The sequence below is a fragment of the Tenrec ecaudatus genome, chromosome 2, assembly GCF_050624435.1.
Source record: "Tenrec ecaudatus isolate mTenEca1 chromosome 2, mTenEca1.hap1, whole genome shotgun sequence".
Lineage (NCBI taxonomy): Eukaryota > Metazoa > Chordata > Mammalia > Afrosoricida > Tenrecidae > Tenrec > Tenrec ecaudatus.
In genome coordinates this window covers 2,967,989-2,983,529 of record NC_134531.1, presented here as the reverse complement: position 1 = coordinate 2,983,529, position 15,541 = coordinate 2,967,989, and positions in this window count along the sequence as shown.

Here is a 15,541-nt window from a genome sequence, read left to right as displayed (position 1 = left end):
CCGCAGGCCTGTGCTGCCATGGCCACCAGGTCCTCGTGCCCCTCTGACGAGCGTGTTCCTGGAACGCACCGAGCTCCCGGGGCCGGTCACTTCTCGCAGGCTAAGGGTTCCAGGTGCTGGAAATACAGGTAGGCGGGGTCAGGTGCGCCTTCTGCTGCAGCCTTGGGGCATTTGAAGTATTTATCTGGCAAGCCTGTCGGTACAGACGTGTTTATTCACACTGACTGTCAGCCTGTCCTCCTCGGTGCGTGTCTGCAGCCACAGCCGGAGGCCACCCAGGGCCCGTGCACTAGGGGGTGGCCAACACTGGGCATGTGCTGCAGGCTTAGCTTGAGAGATCATGTTTCCATTGGGGGGGGGGGGACACGACATATGGGCATGAAAATGAAGATATTTTTATGTAAAGGTTTTCTATTCTTTGATTTTTAATAAACTTTGGAAACCAACCTCAAGTCTCTGCTTGAAGGAAAGCATTCCTTCCCCAGGGAGCTTCTGACCCCTGTGGATCGGTTTTCTAAACGAGGTCACATTCTGGCCTGCATGGGTGGTGTGGCCGCCGTGCGGGGGACTGGGGAGGGAGGCCTGGTTTGTCCCCAGGCTGAGGCTCCAGGTGCAGGACGAGGGAAGACACCTGCCGGCCCCGCACTCCTGCTGTGCATCAGTCTGGAGGGGTGATCGAACTGGCTCGGTGGCAGTGGGTGGGTTTGGTGTCAGTATTGGTGTGCCTGCCCTGAGGACACGGATGCTCTTGAGTGGGAATTGCCATTCCGACCATCTCACCAACACGAGATGCCGTGTACTTGACCCCAGGAAATGCTGTCCTGACTTCTACACTGAGCCTCCAAGCTGCTCAGGGTGAGAACGGACGGGGGGACCAGACGGCAGACCCCAGCTGGATGACACCCTGGCAGACACTGCAGAGCTGTGGTGCCCGCCCGCCCATCCATTCAGTGTGTGGGAGGCTGTCCTGTCAGTGCCACCACACACCTGGAGGGGCCTGGCCCATGTGTCACCAATGCCAGGCAAACACATGGCCCCGGACCTGGTCCAGAACGAGGCAGATAGATGGTGCAGTGGTGCCTCCTCGTGGGCCCTGCAAGCGCTGTGGGTACAGATGCAGGTGCAAGAGCAGAAGATGTGATGACAGCCAGGACAGTGATACCAAGCTTAGCCGGGGAGGCTAATGGTTAGCAGAGCGCTGGGCACCCCTCTCTAGGAATGCTGCAGCGGACTGAGGTGGGTCACAGGAGGACAGGAAGACCTGTGACAGGAACAGATGTCGCCAACTGGCCCACCCCAGGAGCAGGGCTATGCCTCTGACACCCCAAGACTGGAATTGCCCATGCCTGCAGGGTGTCCCCTGCCGGCCCCAAGTGGAGCCTGCCTCAGCCCTGGCAGGGACAAGAGGTTCTGAGGTCAGTGGCTAGGGGCCCCTCCGTGAGGACAGCTTGTGTCTTCTCAGGGGGACCAAGGGGACACTGGTTCACAGTGCCCGCCCTTGGGTAACATAGATGGCCAGAGGGAGCTCACAAGAATGACAGTACACACATACTCAAGCCACGTGTATCCACATCCACACATGACGCGTGTATGGACCCTGCCCCCATACACACATGAACACACGCTGCACCCACACCACTCAACACAGGCATCCACATCCACACACTGCGCACACATGGGTAAACATTGCGCATACCACACATATATGCACATGCACCGTACACAGGCCACACCATGCACAGCTCATGCATACCATACCCCACGCATGTTTGCATACTACATGCATTCCCTCACATACGCACACCCTTACACATGCATGCACATGTGCACACACAGCTCCACCCTAGGCCTGTGCTTTTGCATCTCCCTGATCCACCCAGTGCAGGCCCAGGCCACTCAGTGATCTCTGCCTCAGCCCCTGTGTCCAGATGGGCGGCTGTCACCAGTGCATCCGAGAGTCTACACTTCGTCTTGAGTCCTCAGAGCTGAAGCTGAAAGACAGAACAGCCAACCTGCCCAGGGCGGCCTCTGCTCACCTGGGGCCAGCCCAGGGTTCAGGGGCTTCCCCTGGAGGCTGTCACGGACTGGCTTTTTTCCCCCTTCTCTGCACGCAGTCTTCTCAGATGGTCTGTGCAAATGGCTCATTGATGCTTTAAATTTCCCATCAGTCATACACCAACATTTATGCAACATTTATGTTCAGATCCTAGAAATTAAAAACGAGGAGGACATAGCGATCCCAGTGGTGGTAAAGCAAGTAGAAGGTGTCATCAGTACCAGGTAAAAGGCATCAAAAGACCCTTAATAAGCAAAACCCTATGGTTGAGAACGAGGTGGGTCGGAGCAGAGACCCTAAGCCCATCTGTAGACAGTAGGACATCCCCTCACAGAAGGGTCACAAGGAAGGGATGAGTCCAGGGGGCAGTACAGCACTGATGAAATGCAATATTCCTCTGGTTCCTTGAGGCTTCTTCACCCCCCACTGTCATGACCCCAGTCCTTCCTTTCAGTTCTGGCTAGATTGGAGCATGTGCACGGGTACAGGTAAGAGATAAGAGCTCACGACACACAGAATCCACATCAGGTAAACCCCTCCAGAACATAAATGGGAGTAGCAATACCAGGAGAGTAGGGAGACGGTAGGGGGAAGAGGAGGAAGGGGGAACCAATTGCAATGATCAATACATTTTGCACACACACACACACACACACACACAGGGACAAACAACAGAAACTGGGGGGGGGAGACAGTGGATAGTGTTAAGATATGAAAATAATTTATAATTTGTCAAGGGGTGGCGAGGGGGGAGTTAGGGAAGGAAGAAGAGCTGACACCAAGGGCTCAAGTAAAAAGGAAATGTTTAGAAAACATGATGGCAATGTATGTACAAATATGCCTGATACAATTGATGTTTGAGTTATAAGAGTTGTAAGAGCCCCCAATTTTAAAAAATCAGTTCCTAGAGACATAAAAGCGGGAACAAACCCTGGAGATGTGTTCGTAAAAAGCCCACACTATGTGTTCTTGGACTAAGCACTGGTAGAGAGAGCTCGCCCTCAAATCCACCCTTACCCAGGGTAGTGCCGACTGTGGTGCACGCCCCTCAGCCAGGACCGCCCCGAGGCCTGGAGAAGGCCAGCTCCGGCCCGGAGCCCAGTGGCATCTGCTCCCCACGTCCTCAGCACAGCCCCCTCGAGGCCTTCCCATCCCTGGGTTCTGGTAACGGCTCTTCCAGTGGGTCCCAGACGGGCTGTGCAGAGGCTACCACTGATTCTGGCCCATGTGAAGGTCTGCGAGCTGCGTCTCCGGGAAGACGTGGAAGTCTGACTCCAGGTCCGATTCTGAACCTGTTGGGTTGAATGTGCCTGGACACTGCTGAGTATGACAGTCTAGGGCTTCAACCTTCTCCCCTCGTGGCGAGAGCCTGCCGGTGCATGTAACTGAATGGGTTCTCTCCCCTAGACGATCTATATAATGCTCTTCCCTCCTGCAGGAATTCACTTACATGGAATGCTGGCGGTCCCACCCACTGGGCTGTTTTCACAGTTCACTAAGGGGGAAAACCCAGAAACCAAACCCACTGCCATCAGGTCGATGCTGACCCTACATAGGTTCTCTAAGTAGGTGCTGTGGGGTCGGCTCCCACCCACAGCAACCCCGGGCCCAATAGAATGAAACAGTGCCCTTCCCTGCACGGGGTTCACAATGGTTCCTGTGCCTGCACCCAGTGCTGCAGCCACTGTGTCCGCCCATCTCCTAGAGGACTGTGTTAGTCCAGGTGGTTTGGAGAAACAAAGCCAGGGAGACTCGTGTGTGTAAGAAAGAGCTTTGTATACGAGAGCAATTGAATATTGAGAAAACACTCCAGCCCAGTCCAGATCAAGTCCCTAAGTCTGATATTACCCCATATGTCCATACTAGTCCATAAATTCCTCGTCAGACTCACACAGCCAGGCAATGACACCGAATGCCGGAAGATCACAGCCCAGTGGTGGAAAGTCTTGTGGACCCAGTGGTGGTGAAAGCATCTCAGCACTGGCATGGGTCTCCATGTGGCTCCTCCAGCTCCGAGGCTCTGGCTGCCATCAGCCTGTCTCCATGTGGCTTGTCAACAGGAATGTCTTGCTGGGAGTGAATGAGTGCTATTTATCTCCTTAGCAGCTCCAAATGAGGTCATCAAACTGCGACCTGATTCGCAAGCTAAACTCCACCCTTCCACTCTTAAATTTCAAACTGACAACAGATTATGTAACCGCCAAAAGGACCTTCCTCTTTTTCCCCCCGCAAACACAATGTCCTTCTCCAGGGACTGGTCTCTCCTTTATGTCCAAAGTGTGTAAGACGAAGTCTTGAAGTTTCTCCATCCTTGCCTCTAAGGAACACTCTGGCCTTACTTCTTCCAAGATAGGTTGGTGTGTCCTTTCTGCAGTCCATGGGACTTTCAATGTTCTTCTCCAGCACCACAATCCAGGTGCATCCATTCTTCTATGGTCATCCTTATTCAATCTCCAACTTTCACACACATAGGAAGTGATTGAAAACGCCATCGCTCAGGTCAGGTGCACCTTACTCTTCAAAGCCACGTCCTTGGTTTTCAATGCTCCAAAGAGGTCTTGTGTGACAGAATCACCCAATGCAGCCTGTCTTTTGAGCTCTTCACCGTTGCTTCCACGAGCATTGATTGTGGATTCAAGCAAGCAAAATCCTTGACAACTTCAACTTTTTCTCCACTGATCACGATGTTCCTATTGTCCAGTCGTGGGGATCTTGGTCATCCTTACATTGAGGCATAATCCACACTGACGGCTGCAGCCCTTGATCGTCGTTGGCAAGGGCTTCAAGTCCTCCTCACTTTCAGCCAGCAAGGTTGTGCCATCTGCGTACCACAGGTTGTTAATAAATAAGCCCTCTCATTATGGGAATAGAAAAGCCTTTTCTTTCGCCTGCTAAGCAGCTGGTGATTTTGAACTGCTGACCTTGTGATTGGCAGCCCAGCGCAAAACCACGGTGCCACCAGGTCTTCAGGCCTCGTAGATATTCTTGTGTCCAGGTTTCTAGATACAAAAGGATCCCCATGGCATCCTGGGTACCAGTCACAGAAGCACACACCCTCCCCACCTATGGGCAGCCACGTGACTCTCCCACTTCCTGACTCCCTACACCTGTGCCTTGCTTAGCTCCCACCTAGTGCCTCACTCTTCTCATGGGGGAACTTTCTGGTCCATGGCCTCTCCTCTCTTCCCTAAATGGTATTCACAGACACTCCCTTCTAGTTCTGCCCCGACCTGTGCCTCCCTGTGATCTGCCCTCCTGCCCCATCCCAACAACCTCTACACTCACAATGACCTGCCCCTCCCCCCCCGTGATGGCGTCTGCCGGTCTCCTGTTCCCCTCCTTACCCAAGCTCCAAGCAAGAACAAAAGGGCCCTCTACTCTGTAAAGAGCTAAACACTGTCTGCTGCTTTGTCGCCCTGTGGTGGCCTGTGTGTTGCTGTGAACTGGAAGCAACAGTCACGGCTGCACATTGATGTAGTCAGCCCGCTCCAGAAGAGGGCGTGGGGCAAGGGCTGTCATCGCTGGTGGAGCTGGGCTCAGAGCCAGGAACCCCAGGAGGATGGTTACTGGTGTCTCGTGGACGGTGCAAAGGCATGCCGCCGTGGGAACCATAGCAAACTGTGGGTCATGGGAATTCTGGAGCACTTCCCTGTGCTCCTGAGCAACTTGGACGTGGATCCAAAGGCAGTTTTGTGAACAGAACAAGGGAATGCTATGTTGATTAAAATCAGGAAATGTGTGTGTCAGGAGTGTAACCTATCACTAGTTCAATTGGTGTACTGAGCACATCATCCAAGACTCTGGACGATATGAAGAAGAGTGCGGCATCAGGATGGGAGGAAGGCTTATTAACAACCTGCAGTCTGCAGATGCCACCACCTTGTTCACCGAATGTGAGGAGGACTTAACGCACTTACTGACTGATGGAGATCAGGGATTGCAGCCTTCAGTGTGCATTACAACTCAGTGTACAGAAGACCAACATCCTCACAATCAATGGAGACAGGGTGGGAATCATCAAGGATTTGTCTTACTTGGAGCCACAACCAATGTTCATGGAAGCAGCAGTCAAGAGATCAAATGACGCACTGCATTGGGTACACCTGCTGTACAAGACCTCTTTAGAGTACTGAAGAGCAAGGATGTTACGTGGCGGACTAAAGTGCTCTTGACTCGAGCCAGGGTGTTCTCCATTGTCATCCGCATGTAAGAGTTGGACATTGACTAAGGGAGACAGAAGAAGATTCGATGCATGTGAACTGTGGGGCGGGAGAAGACTACTGAAAGTACCATGGACTGCTCAAAGGACAAACCCATCTGTGTTGAAAGAAGTAAGGCCAGCGTCCTCCTTAGAGGCCAGATGGTGAGAATTTGTCTCACATCCTTTGGACATATTGTGGGGAGGGACGAGTCCCCTGGAGAAGGACATCATGTTTGGTACATTGGAAGGGCGTTGAGAGAGAGGAAGGCCTCAGGCATGGGAACAGTGGTGAAGATGGTGCAGGACCGTGCAGTGTTTAGTTCTGTTGGGCACGGGGTCGCTATGAGTCTAACAATCACAAATTCATATCCTGGCCGTAATCGCCGTCTGTCTTGGGGACCTTGACCTAGTGAGCACGTTTCTGAGCTTCAGTGTCTGTGTTTATGACGTAGAACGAGGGCGGTTCCCTCTCCTATTGCTTGTGGAAGGATGAAGCTCTTGGCGGCACTCAGCCCTTGTTTTAAGGTTGAGAGGCGGGGAGACAATGACTTGGAGCAGAGGGAGGTGAAGAATCAGGGCCGTGCGGAGAGAGTTCAAGGTGAGGGCAGAGGGGTCAGTGGTCTGCTCTGTGGAATGGGTATATCCTGGGAGCAGAATGTTCTCAAATACAGACGATCTCACCCTCACCTGGAGCTCCAGCCCCCCCTCAACCTGAGAGTGCCCCAGGATGCGTGCACTCATCGCAACAAGGACTTCTGTCAAGGTCAAGGAGGCCCAGAGAAGGGGCCTGAGGTCCCCTGTACACAGGACACAGGTGGCAGTTGGACGGGCACAGCATTTTCTGCTCTCTGTCCGGGTCACCCTCTGCTTGGTCTGGATCCTCACGATGGGATGGGGATCTCCCAGGAAAGGATGATCTCAAGGCCCAGTCTTCCTCCCTCAGAGCTGCTGGTGGTTTCGAACTGCCCACCATGCGGATCGTGGCCCACGGTGTAACCACCCACACAGGCCCCACCTGAACCTGAAAGTGTCATAAAAAGCAGTGATTGGCCATCGGAGCGATTTCTGCCCAGTGGGTGGAGCCCAGGAAAAGTGCCCTGGACACGGGCTTCGGTGGCAGTTGGAAGCAGGCACAGGCCTCTCCAACTCTGTCCTGACCACGCTGTGACTACGTCTGCAGCAACACCAAGCTCTTGGGTTGTCTGTTTTCTCCACGGGAGCACGGACCAGACCCAGGGCTGGAAGGACAATGGCAGCCGAGGCTGGCTGCAGTGGCCCTGGACAGCTTCCTGGAGATTCCGGTGTCCAACTGTCTGATGTAACAGGAGCCCACGGGCAGCCCTGGGACCTGTTACAGGAATCGGACTCCTCCCCCCTCAGGGGCAGCCACTTGGCTCCCAGTGGTTCTGAACCTTCCTAATGCTGCGACCCTTTAATACCGTTCCTCATGTTGTGGGGACCCCCAACCATAAAATTATATTTGTTGCTACTTCATCATGTAAGTTGTTACTGTTATGAATCGGGTGACCCTGGTGAAAGAGTCGTGGGACCCCCATAGGGGGTCACAACCCATAGGTTGAGAACTACTGGTCTATATCTCTGCCTTCTTTGTCCCCCAACTACTGCCCTGCTCTTCTCGCGTGGGAGACCTCCTGGTCCTCTGTCTTCCCTGTGTGATGTGTTTTAGTTTTCTGTCAAAGATCAGGTGTCGTAGGTACTTAGTTGCATTGCTGGGATCTCAGTTATAATCCATTGGTCTTCATATCTATGGCTGTACCGTACCAAGCTGTTTTGATTATTGTTGTCTGAGAGTGATAGGCATCCTACTTCGCTTTTATTTTTTTTATTTTTTTAATTAATTTCTTTATTTTAACAATTTATTGGGGCTGATACAATTCTTTTCACAGTTCATACATATACATACATCAATTGTATAAAGCACATCTGTACAGTCTTTGCCCTAATCATTTTTTTCTCTTTTCTTCTTTTACATTTTATTAGGGACTCCAACAACTCTTACCACAATCCATACATATACATACATCAATTGTATAAAGCACATCCATACATTCCCTGCCCCAATCATTCTCAAGGCTTTTGCTCTCCACTTAAGCCCCTTGCATCAGGTCCTCTTTTTTTTTTCCCCCCTCCCTCCCCATTCCCTCCTCCCTCATATGCCCTTGGTAATTTATACATCGTTATTTTGTCATATCTTGCCCTATCCGGAGTCTCCCTTCCCCCCTTCTCTGCTGTCCCTCTCCCAGGGAAGAGGTCACATGTGGATCCTTGTAATCAGTTCCCCCTTTCCAACCCACTCACCCTCCACTCTCCCAGCATCGTCCCTCACACCCTTGGTCCTGAAGGTATCATCCGCCCTGGATTCCCTGTATCTCCAACCCTCATATGTACCAGTGTACAGCCTCTGTCCTATCCAGCCCTGCAAGGTAGAATTCGGATCATGGTAGTGGGGGGGAGGAAGCATCCAGGATCTGGGTGAAAGCTGTGTTCTTCATCGATACTACCTCACACCCTAATTAACCCATCTCCTCTCCTAAACCCCTCTATGAGGGGATCTCCATTGGCCGACACTTGGGCCTTGGGTCTCCACTCTGCACTTCCCCCTTCATTTAATATGATATATATATATATACACATACATATATACATATACACATATATGCACATACATACACACACTTATATCTTTTTTTTTTTTGCATGATGCCTTATACCTGGTCCCTTGGGCACCTCGTGATCGCACTGGCCGGTGTGCTTCTTCCATGTGGGCTTATTTGCTTCTGAGCTAGATGGCCGCTTGTTCACCTTCAAGCCTTTAAGACCCCAGACACTATCTCTTTTGATAGCCGGGCACCATCAGCTTTCTTCACCACATTTGCTTTTGCACCCATTTGTCTTCAGCGATCCTATCATGGAGGTGTGCAGTCAATGATATGATTTTTTGTTCTTTGATGCCTGGTAACTGATCCCTTTGGGACCACTCGATCACACAGGCTGGTGTGTTCTTCCATGTGGACTTTGTTGCTTCTGAGCTAGATGGCCGCTTGTTTATCTTCAAGCCTTTAAGACCCCAGTCACTATCTCTTTTGATAGCCGGGCACCATCAGCTTTCTTCACCACATTTACTTGTTCACCCACTTTTGTGTTTTATTTATCCTGGGATTTTTCCTTTCCATGTGAAGTTGGTGGTTAATTTTTCCCTGTCTTTGAAGAATTGTGGTGGGATTTGGATTGGCAGTGCATTGTATCTGAACAGCATTTTTGGTGATATTGACGTTTTTACAAGGTTTAGTTTGCCTGTCCACGCACATGGTAGGTTCTTCCTTTTGTGGAAGGTCCTTCCAGTTTCTTGTAGGAGTGTTTTGTAGTTTCCTTCGTCTTAAGTCTTTTATTTCTGTGATCAGATTTATTCACAACTATTTTTGTATTGTTATTGGAAATGCTATTGTTCTCTTAATATTTTTTCTGGTATCATCAGATTTACTATTCAACCCAATGATTTCTGTATTTTGAGCTTATAGTTTGCCATGATGCCAATTCTTTTTATTAGTTTGAGTAATAATTAATCAAATCTTTGGAATTTTTCTCTATATATATATAAAATTATCTCACCTCCAAATCAAGATATTTTTATTTCTTCTGTACCTATGTGGATACCTTTAACATCTTTTTGATGTCTCATGGCACTAGCTAAGATTTCTAGGACTATATTAAAGACCGTATATACTCGTGTATAAGCCGAGTTTTTCAGGCAAAAAATGTGCTGAAAAACTGGGGTTCAGCTTATACACGTGTCAGTGGTACCCCAGCGAGGTGTAACATCTCGAGGGTGATTGCCGTTCCTCCACTGTTCATTCAAAGCCCCGCTGACACTGCATTGCTTTGAATGTTTGTTTACTCACATCTAACCAATCAGAGCCGTCCTATGACGTGGACGGCTCCAATTCGCAGAAGCACCCACAGTGATTCACTTACGCCGGCAGCTGAACTAGTAAGGATGTGTCTGTGGCTGTGCTCAGTCTCTCCCCTCTGGTCTCTGTGTTAATTCACATCCTGCATTTCCCACCCTAGGCTTACACTCGAGTCAATCAGTTTTTCTGGTTTCCCAGGTAATAATTAGGTACCTCAGCTTATACTCGGGTCGGCTTATAATCGAGTATATATGGTAAGTCATGATCAAGGGCAGTCTTGTCTAGTTCCCTTTTGAAGAGGGAATGTTTTCAACTTCCCTCCATTAAGTGAGATGCAGGTCATTAGTTTTTAATATCTGGTTTTTATTATGTTGATAAATGTCCCTTCTTTATCTATTTTATTGAGTGTTTTTCTCAGGAATCAATGCTAAATTTTAGAAGATGACTTTTCTGCATCAATTGATATAATCATTTGACTCTTTTTCTTTCTTTTGTATCATATGACTCTTTTCGGTTTTGTTTTTGAATGGGAAATGAGTTTGTTTTGTAAGCTTTCACCTGAACCACAACAACGTTTCAAAATAGAAAAGGGAAGGGGGAACTTGAGCCCAGAAGACCTGGGATTGAACCAAAGAGTATCTAGTTAAACAGCGTGGGGGGAAACGAAATCCTTTGAACTTTAAACTCTCTGTCCCCAGTTGACACCTTCTTCAGAATTCAGTTTTCCCACCTGTGAAACTATAATAATATTGTATGTAGTATTGCAGTAAGGGTAGGGGGTGAGTTCTTTTATTTTTTTACTGCGGTGAATTACACTGATGGCTTTTCTAATATCAAACCATCTTTGCATGTTTGCTATAAATCCCACTTGACCATGACGTATTCGTTTTTTTAATGCTTTGTTGAAGTCTGTTGGCTAGGATTTTACTGAAGAGCTAGGTGCCTATGTTCATTACAGAGGTTGGTCTAGACTTTCCAATTCTGGTGATGGCTTTGCCTGGTTTAGGTATCAAAGTTATAGTTGCCTCATGAAATTAGTCGGGTAGTCTCTTATCTATTTGTATATTGTGGAGTTGCAGCCAGCTGGAGCGACCTGAGATGCATGGAATAACTACTCGAGACTCAAGATTGAGTCATGAGGGAAATGGAGAGGGACTCAGGAGAGAGCAGTGCTCCGGGCTTCTCCACTCCCCGGGTTATTGGCACAGCACAGAGGACAGGTTACAAAAGTGCAAATGCAGGGGCAATTCTAGGGCGCAAGGGCTTCAGGCTCAAGATGTTTTCATGATTCGTAATTAGCAAACATTCTGGCACACAAGCACACGTTGGCCCAATGGAGTCCTTTTTACCTGTGTCAAGGAATTTCCTGATCACTCGGTGTTTGTAGCAAGTTCCTGGAACACGCAAACCGTTACTCACTCAAGGCTTACTCCGTCTCTGCATCCAACACGCCTCTCAGGGGACAAGACAAGGTTTCCCAAATGGAATAGTTTGTGTAAAATTGGTGTGAAGTCTTCTCTGAGTGGTCGAGAGAATTCCCCATTGAGACCATCGGACTGGGGCTTTTTGATGTTGAAGTTTTTTACAGCTAGGTTGATTCCTTCTCGGGTTACAGGCTTAGTGAGATTTTCTATGCTGCTCTGTGACAATTTAGGTAAATAATGTATTTCTAGAAATGTATCCAACTTCTAAATCTTCACATTTGTTGGAGTGCAATTTTTCATAATCCTGTATGGCTTTTTAAAACCATTTGGTTCTATTGTAATATCATCCGTTTCATTTCTTATTGTAGAATACTTTTCCTCATTCTTTTATTTTGTTAGGTTTGCCAGTTATTTAGCAATTTTGTGAATCTTTTTGAAGATCCAACTTATTGATTATTTTATAGTTTTTTTAATTTTTCTAGTTAATTTATTTCTGCCCAATCCTTATTTATTTTCCTCTAGTATCTGTTTATTATTTGTTTTGCTGCATTTTTCCTAGTTGCTGTAGTTGATCTGTTAAGGTGTTTATTATAATTCTTTCTGTCTTATTGATCTGTGCAGAGTTATTGGTATAAACTGCCCTCCAAGTACTACTTTTGCTGTGTCCCAAAAGTTTTATATGTTTTGTTGTTCTCATATGTTTCAAGAATCTTTTGATTGTGTTCTTTGTTTCTTCAGTTACACAGTAGTTCTACGTCTTGTTCAATTTCTACGTATTTGATTTTTTTTAGTTGATAGCTCAAGGGTTTATTTCTAATTGTACAACATTATGACCTGAAAAATTGTATTATCTCAATGGTTTTAAATTTATTGATGAATGCTTCATGACCTAAAATACAATCTATTCTGGAATAGCTACCATGAACACTACAGAAAAAAGTGAAACAATGTTTGTTGGATGAAGTGCTCTATGTGTATTTGTTAGATTAAGTTGTCTTATTTAATTTTTTTATATCTTTGTTGATTTTCTATCTAATTGATCAATCTTTAGTTAAAAGATTAAAGTCTACTATTATCATAGTGTGACCTATTTGTTCATTTATGTAATAATTTGAGTTATGCATTTTGGTGTTCTTTAATTTGATGTGTATCTATGATTGTTCTTTGTTCAATTAAATGTTTCATAATTATATAGTGATCCTTTTGTCTCTCATTATGTCATTAACTTTGATGTCTACGTTTCCAGGCGATTAATATGGCTACTTTAGCTTTCTTTTGACTGCTGTTAATTTTATATATTTTTCCACCCTTTGATTTTGTTTGTTTATCTTTATACCAAAGATGCATTTCTTATAAGCAGTATATTAAAGACTCGTGTATTTTTATCCATTCTGCTAGTTTTTGTCTTTTCACTGTCTTTTATTCACTATTTACATTCTGTTTTGTTATTCGAAAATCTGGTTTCATTAATACCATTTTTAATTTTTAATGGTTTTACGGCTTTCAATTTTCATGATGGTTTTTCACGTTATTCCTCTTTTTTCTTGCTTATCATCTGGACACCCTCTTTGCTTTTCTTGTTCATATTTTGTCTTTTCTGTAAGGTTTTCATCCTGTTTATTTTCTTGAAGTTCCATTTTTTTTCTTTATAGGTTGTCTTTGTTCTTTGCAATTTCAAAAATTGTGTGAGCAGTTTGCGATCTCCTCCATTCAAGTAGTTATTGTCTGTTCTGTCCCCTCTCCTCCTGTGTGCTTCTTTGTTTTTGTCTTCCTCGTGTTCTCTATGATTTCTTGCTGTGATTTACTTAGTTCCATTTCACTTTGAGCATTGTGTAAGTAGAATGGTTTCTTCATAGTGATTTATTTTTTTAAAAATTGGTGTCTGTCTGTTGTTCTTATAGATTCTGTCTATAGAATTCCTTTTAATATTCTTTGTAAAGGTGGTTGTGTTTGTGTAAGTTCCTTTAATTTTTCCTTATCTGAGTTTTTATTTCTCCCTCTTATTTGAAGGATAACTTTGCTGGATATAAGATTCTTGGTTGTCATTTTTTTTCCTTTTGGAATTTTGAATATATCACTTGTTTCCATGAATGAAGAGGGATGTGAAAGGACGGTGATTTGACAAATAGAGGAGGTGAAGAGAAAAATGAGGGAGGTGCTGTCAGCCACCCAAACAAATGAGTTTGAAAAATGTTTCCAAGAATGGCATCGCAGATTCAACAAATGTATTAGGTGTAATGAAGAGTACTTTGAAGGTGATACAGTTGTTTTGTTTTGTTTTGTTTTTTTAAAAAACATAGTTTGAAGAAAATGTTCCTGTTTTTTGTTTTGATTTGCTCTTAGGTACCCCTCCTATCTCCACTTCTACGGTGGTTTTTATAGCCCGGTCTCCTTGTATTTTGTCCTTAAGAGATTCATCTTCCAGATCTCCGATGCTTGCTTCAGTGTTTCTATCTTTCTGTTTCGCTCTTTCACAGTGTTGCCCAGCTCTGAGGTTCTGCTGTTTGCCTCTTGTCTGTGTTGGAAGTTGTTGTGTCTTTTCTAACTTTCCATTCGTCTTTGTCAGCTTATTCCCACTGGGCACTCCTGGGTTCTTGGATTACAGCTTCTCTCTCAGTCCAAGTTTCCTGACATTGCTTAACTTACCCGGACACCATCGCTGCTATCTGCTCCTGCAGAAGCTCCTCCTGGTCCACCTGTGTGTGTGGGGGAGGGGCTGCTGCTTATGCTGCTTTCTTCTGTTTCTGCAATGTGCAGAGACAGACTGCTCTTCTCAGACAGAGTTTTATCATTAATTAAGGTGTGGTTTTTGTTGTTGTTGTTGTTGTTTTTAATGTTTCACTCTGAGTACAGAGGTATCCTGACACACCGCTGTGGAACCTGGTTAGTCAAGCGTCGCCAGGGAACTCCGCGCCAGCCTAGACCGAGAACAGGGTCAAAGTCAGCAGACAATTAAATATAGTCTCCATCCAAGTCCTGGTGCGAAGCTGGTTCCCAAGTCCCCAGGTGATACCTGGCCGTTGCTGATCAAGCCAGTGCAGTGAGGGAGAGAAGGGCTAACAAGCACCGTTTTCACAAAGCCCCTCAGGAGGGGCCTGTGTGTCGGTGCTGAATCCAGCTACTAAGAGGGCTGGGCAGGTGGGCGGGCAGGTGTCAGCACTTTGAGTCCTGGCCCTGAGGAGAAGCATTCACTCACTACTGCTGCCTAATATGTGCCCTCTTGATTCTGTGCCAACTTTGGAGGTGGTCAGACCTCCTAATGACCCAGAGACACTCTGCCATAATCCCCCCAAGAAAAAGTCCAGTCAGAGGCAGGGAGCTAGTGGAGACTCCCGTCTCTCCAACCAGGATAATACGCAGTGAGCTACTACTCAGGGCCCATGCATCCCACTCAACCTCTCACCAGTATTGCTCAGAGAGCAGTTGATCAGGGGCAGGAGCATGATCCTGTGTTCTGCATGCACCACTCTGGTCTGGAGGGAGTGGTACCCTGGCAGCATCCTCCCAGGGTGGAACAGAACCCACTGTGGTGGGGGTGCTCTGTGTGTGTGTTTGTGTGTGTGTCTTTTTGTCAGTCTGCCTGCGATGACAGCAATTGTTTGCTTTTCTCAGATGGGATTCTGGACCACAGGCTGTAAAAGTCTTTGCACCAATGCAAACATTTTTATTGAGAGCGGCTCTGACTACCCTGGCCAGGTGGCTCCTCCTCCTGGTGAGTCTTCTTTTGTCCATAGATAGAGCAGGAGCTCTGTGGCAGCCACTGGGCCCAGTCCCTCCTTCCCCAACTCTGGGCAGCCACATGACCCTCCCCTTGCTGACTGTCTACATCTCTGCCTGCTTTGGCCCCCACCTACTGCCTCGGTCTTCTCATGTGGGAGACCTCCTGGCCCTTGGCTCCTCCCCTTGATCCCCACCTGTGGATTCACTGAAA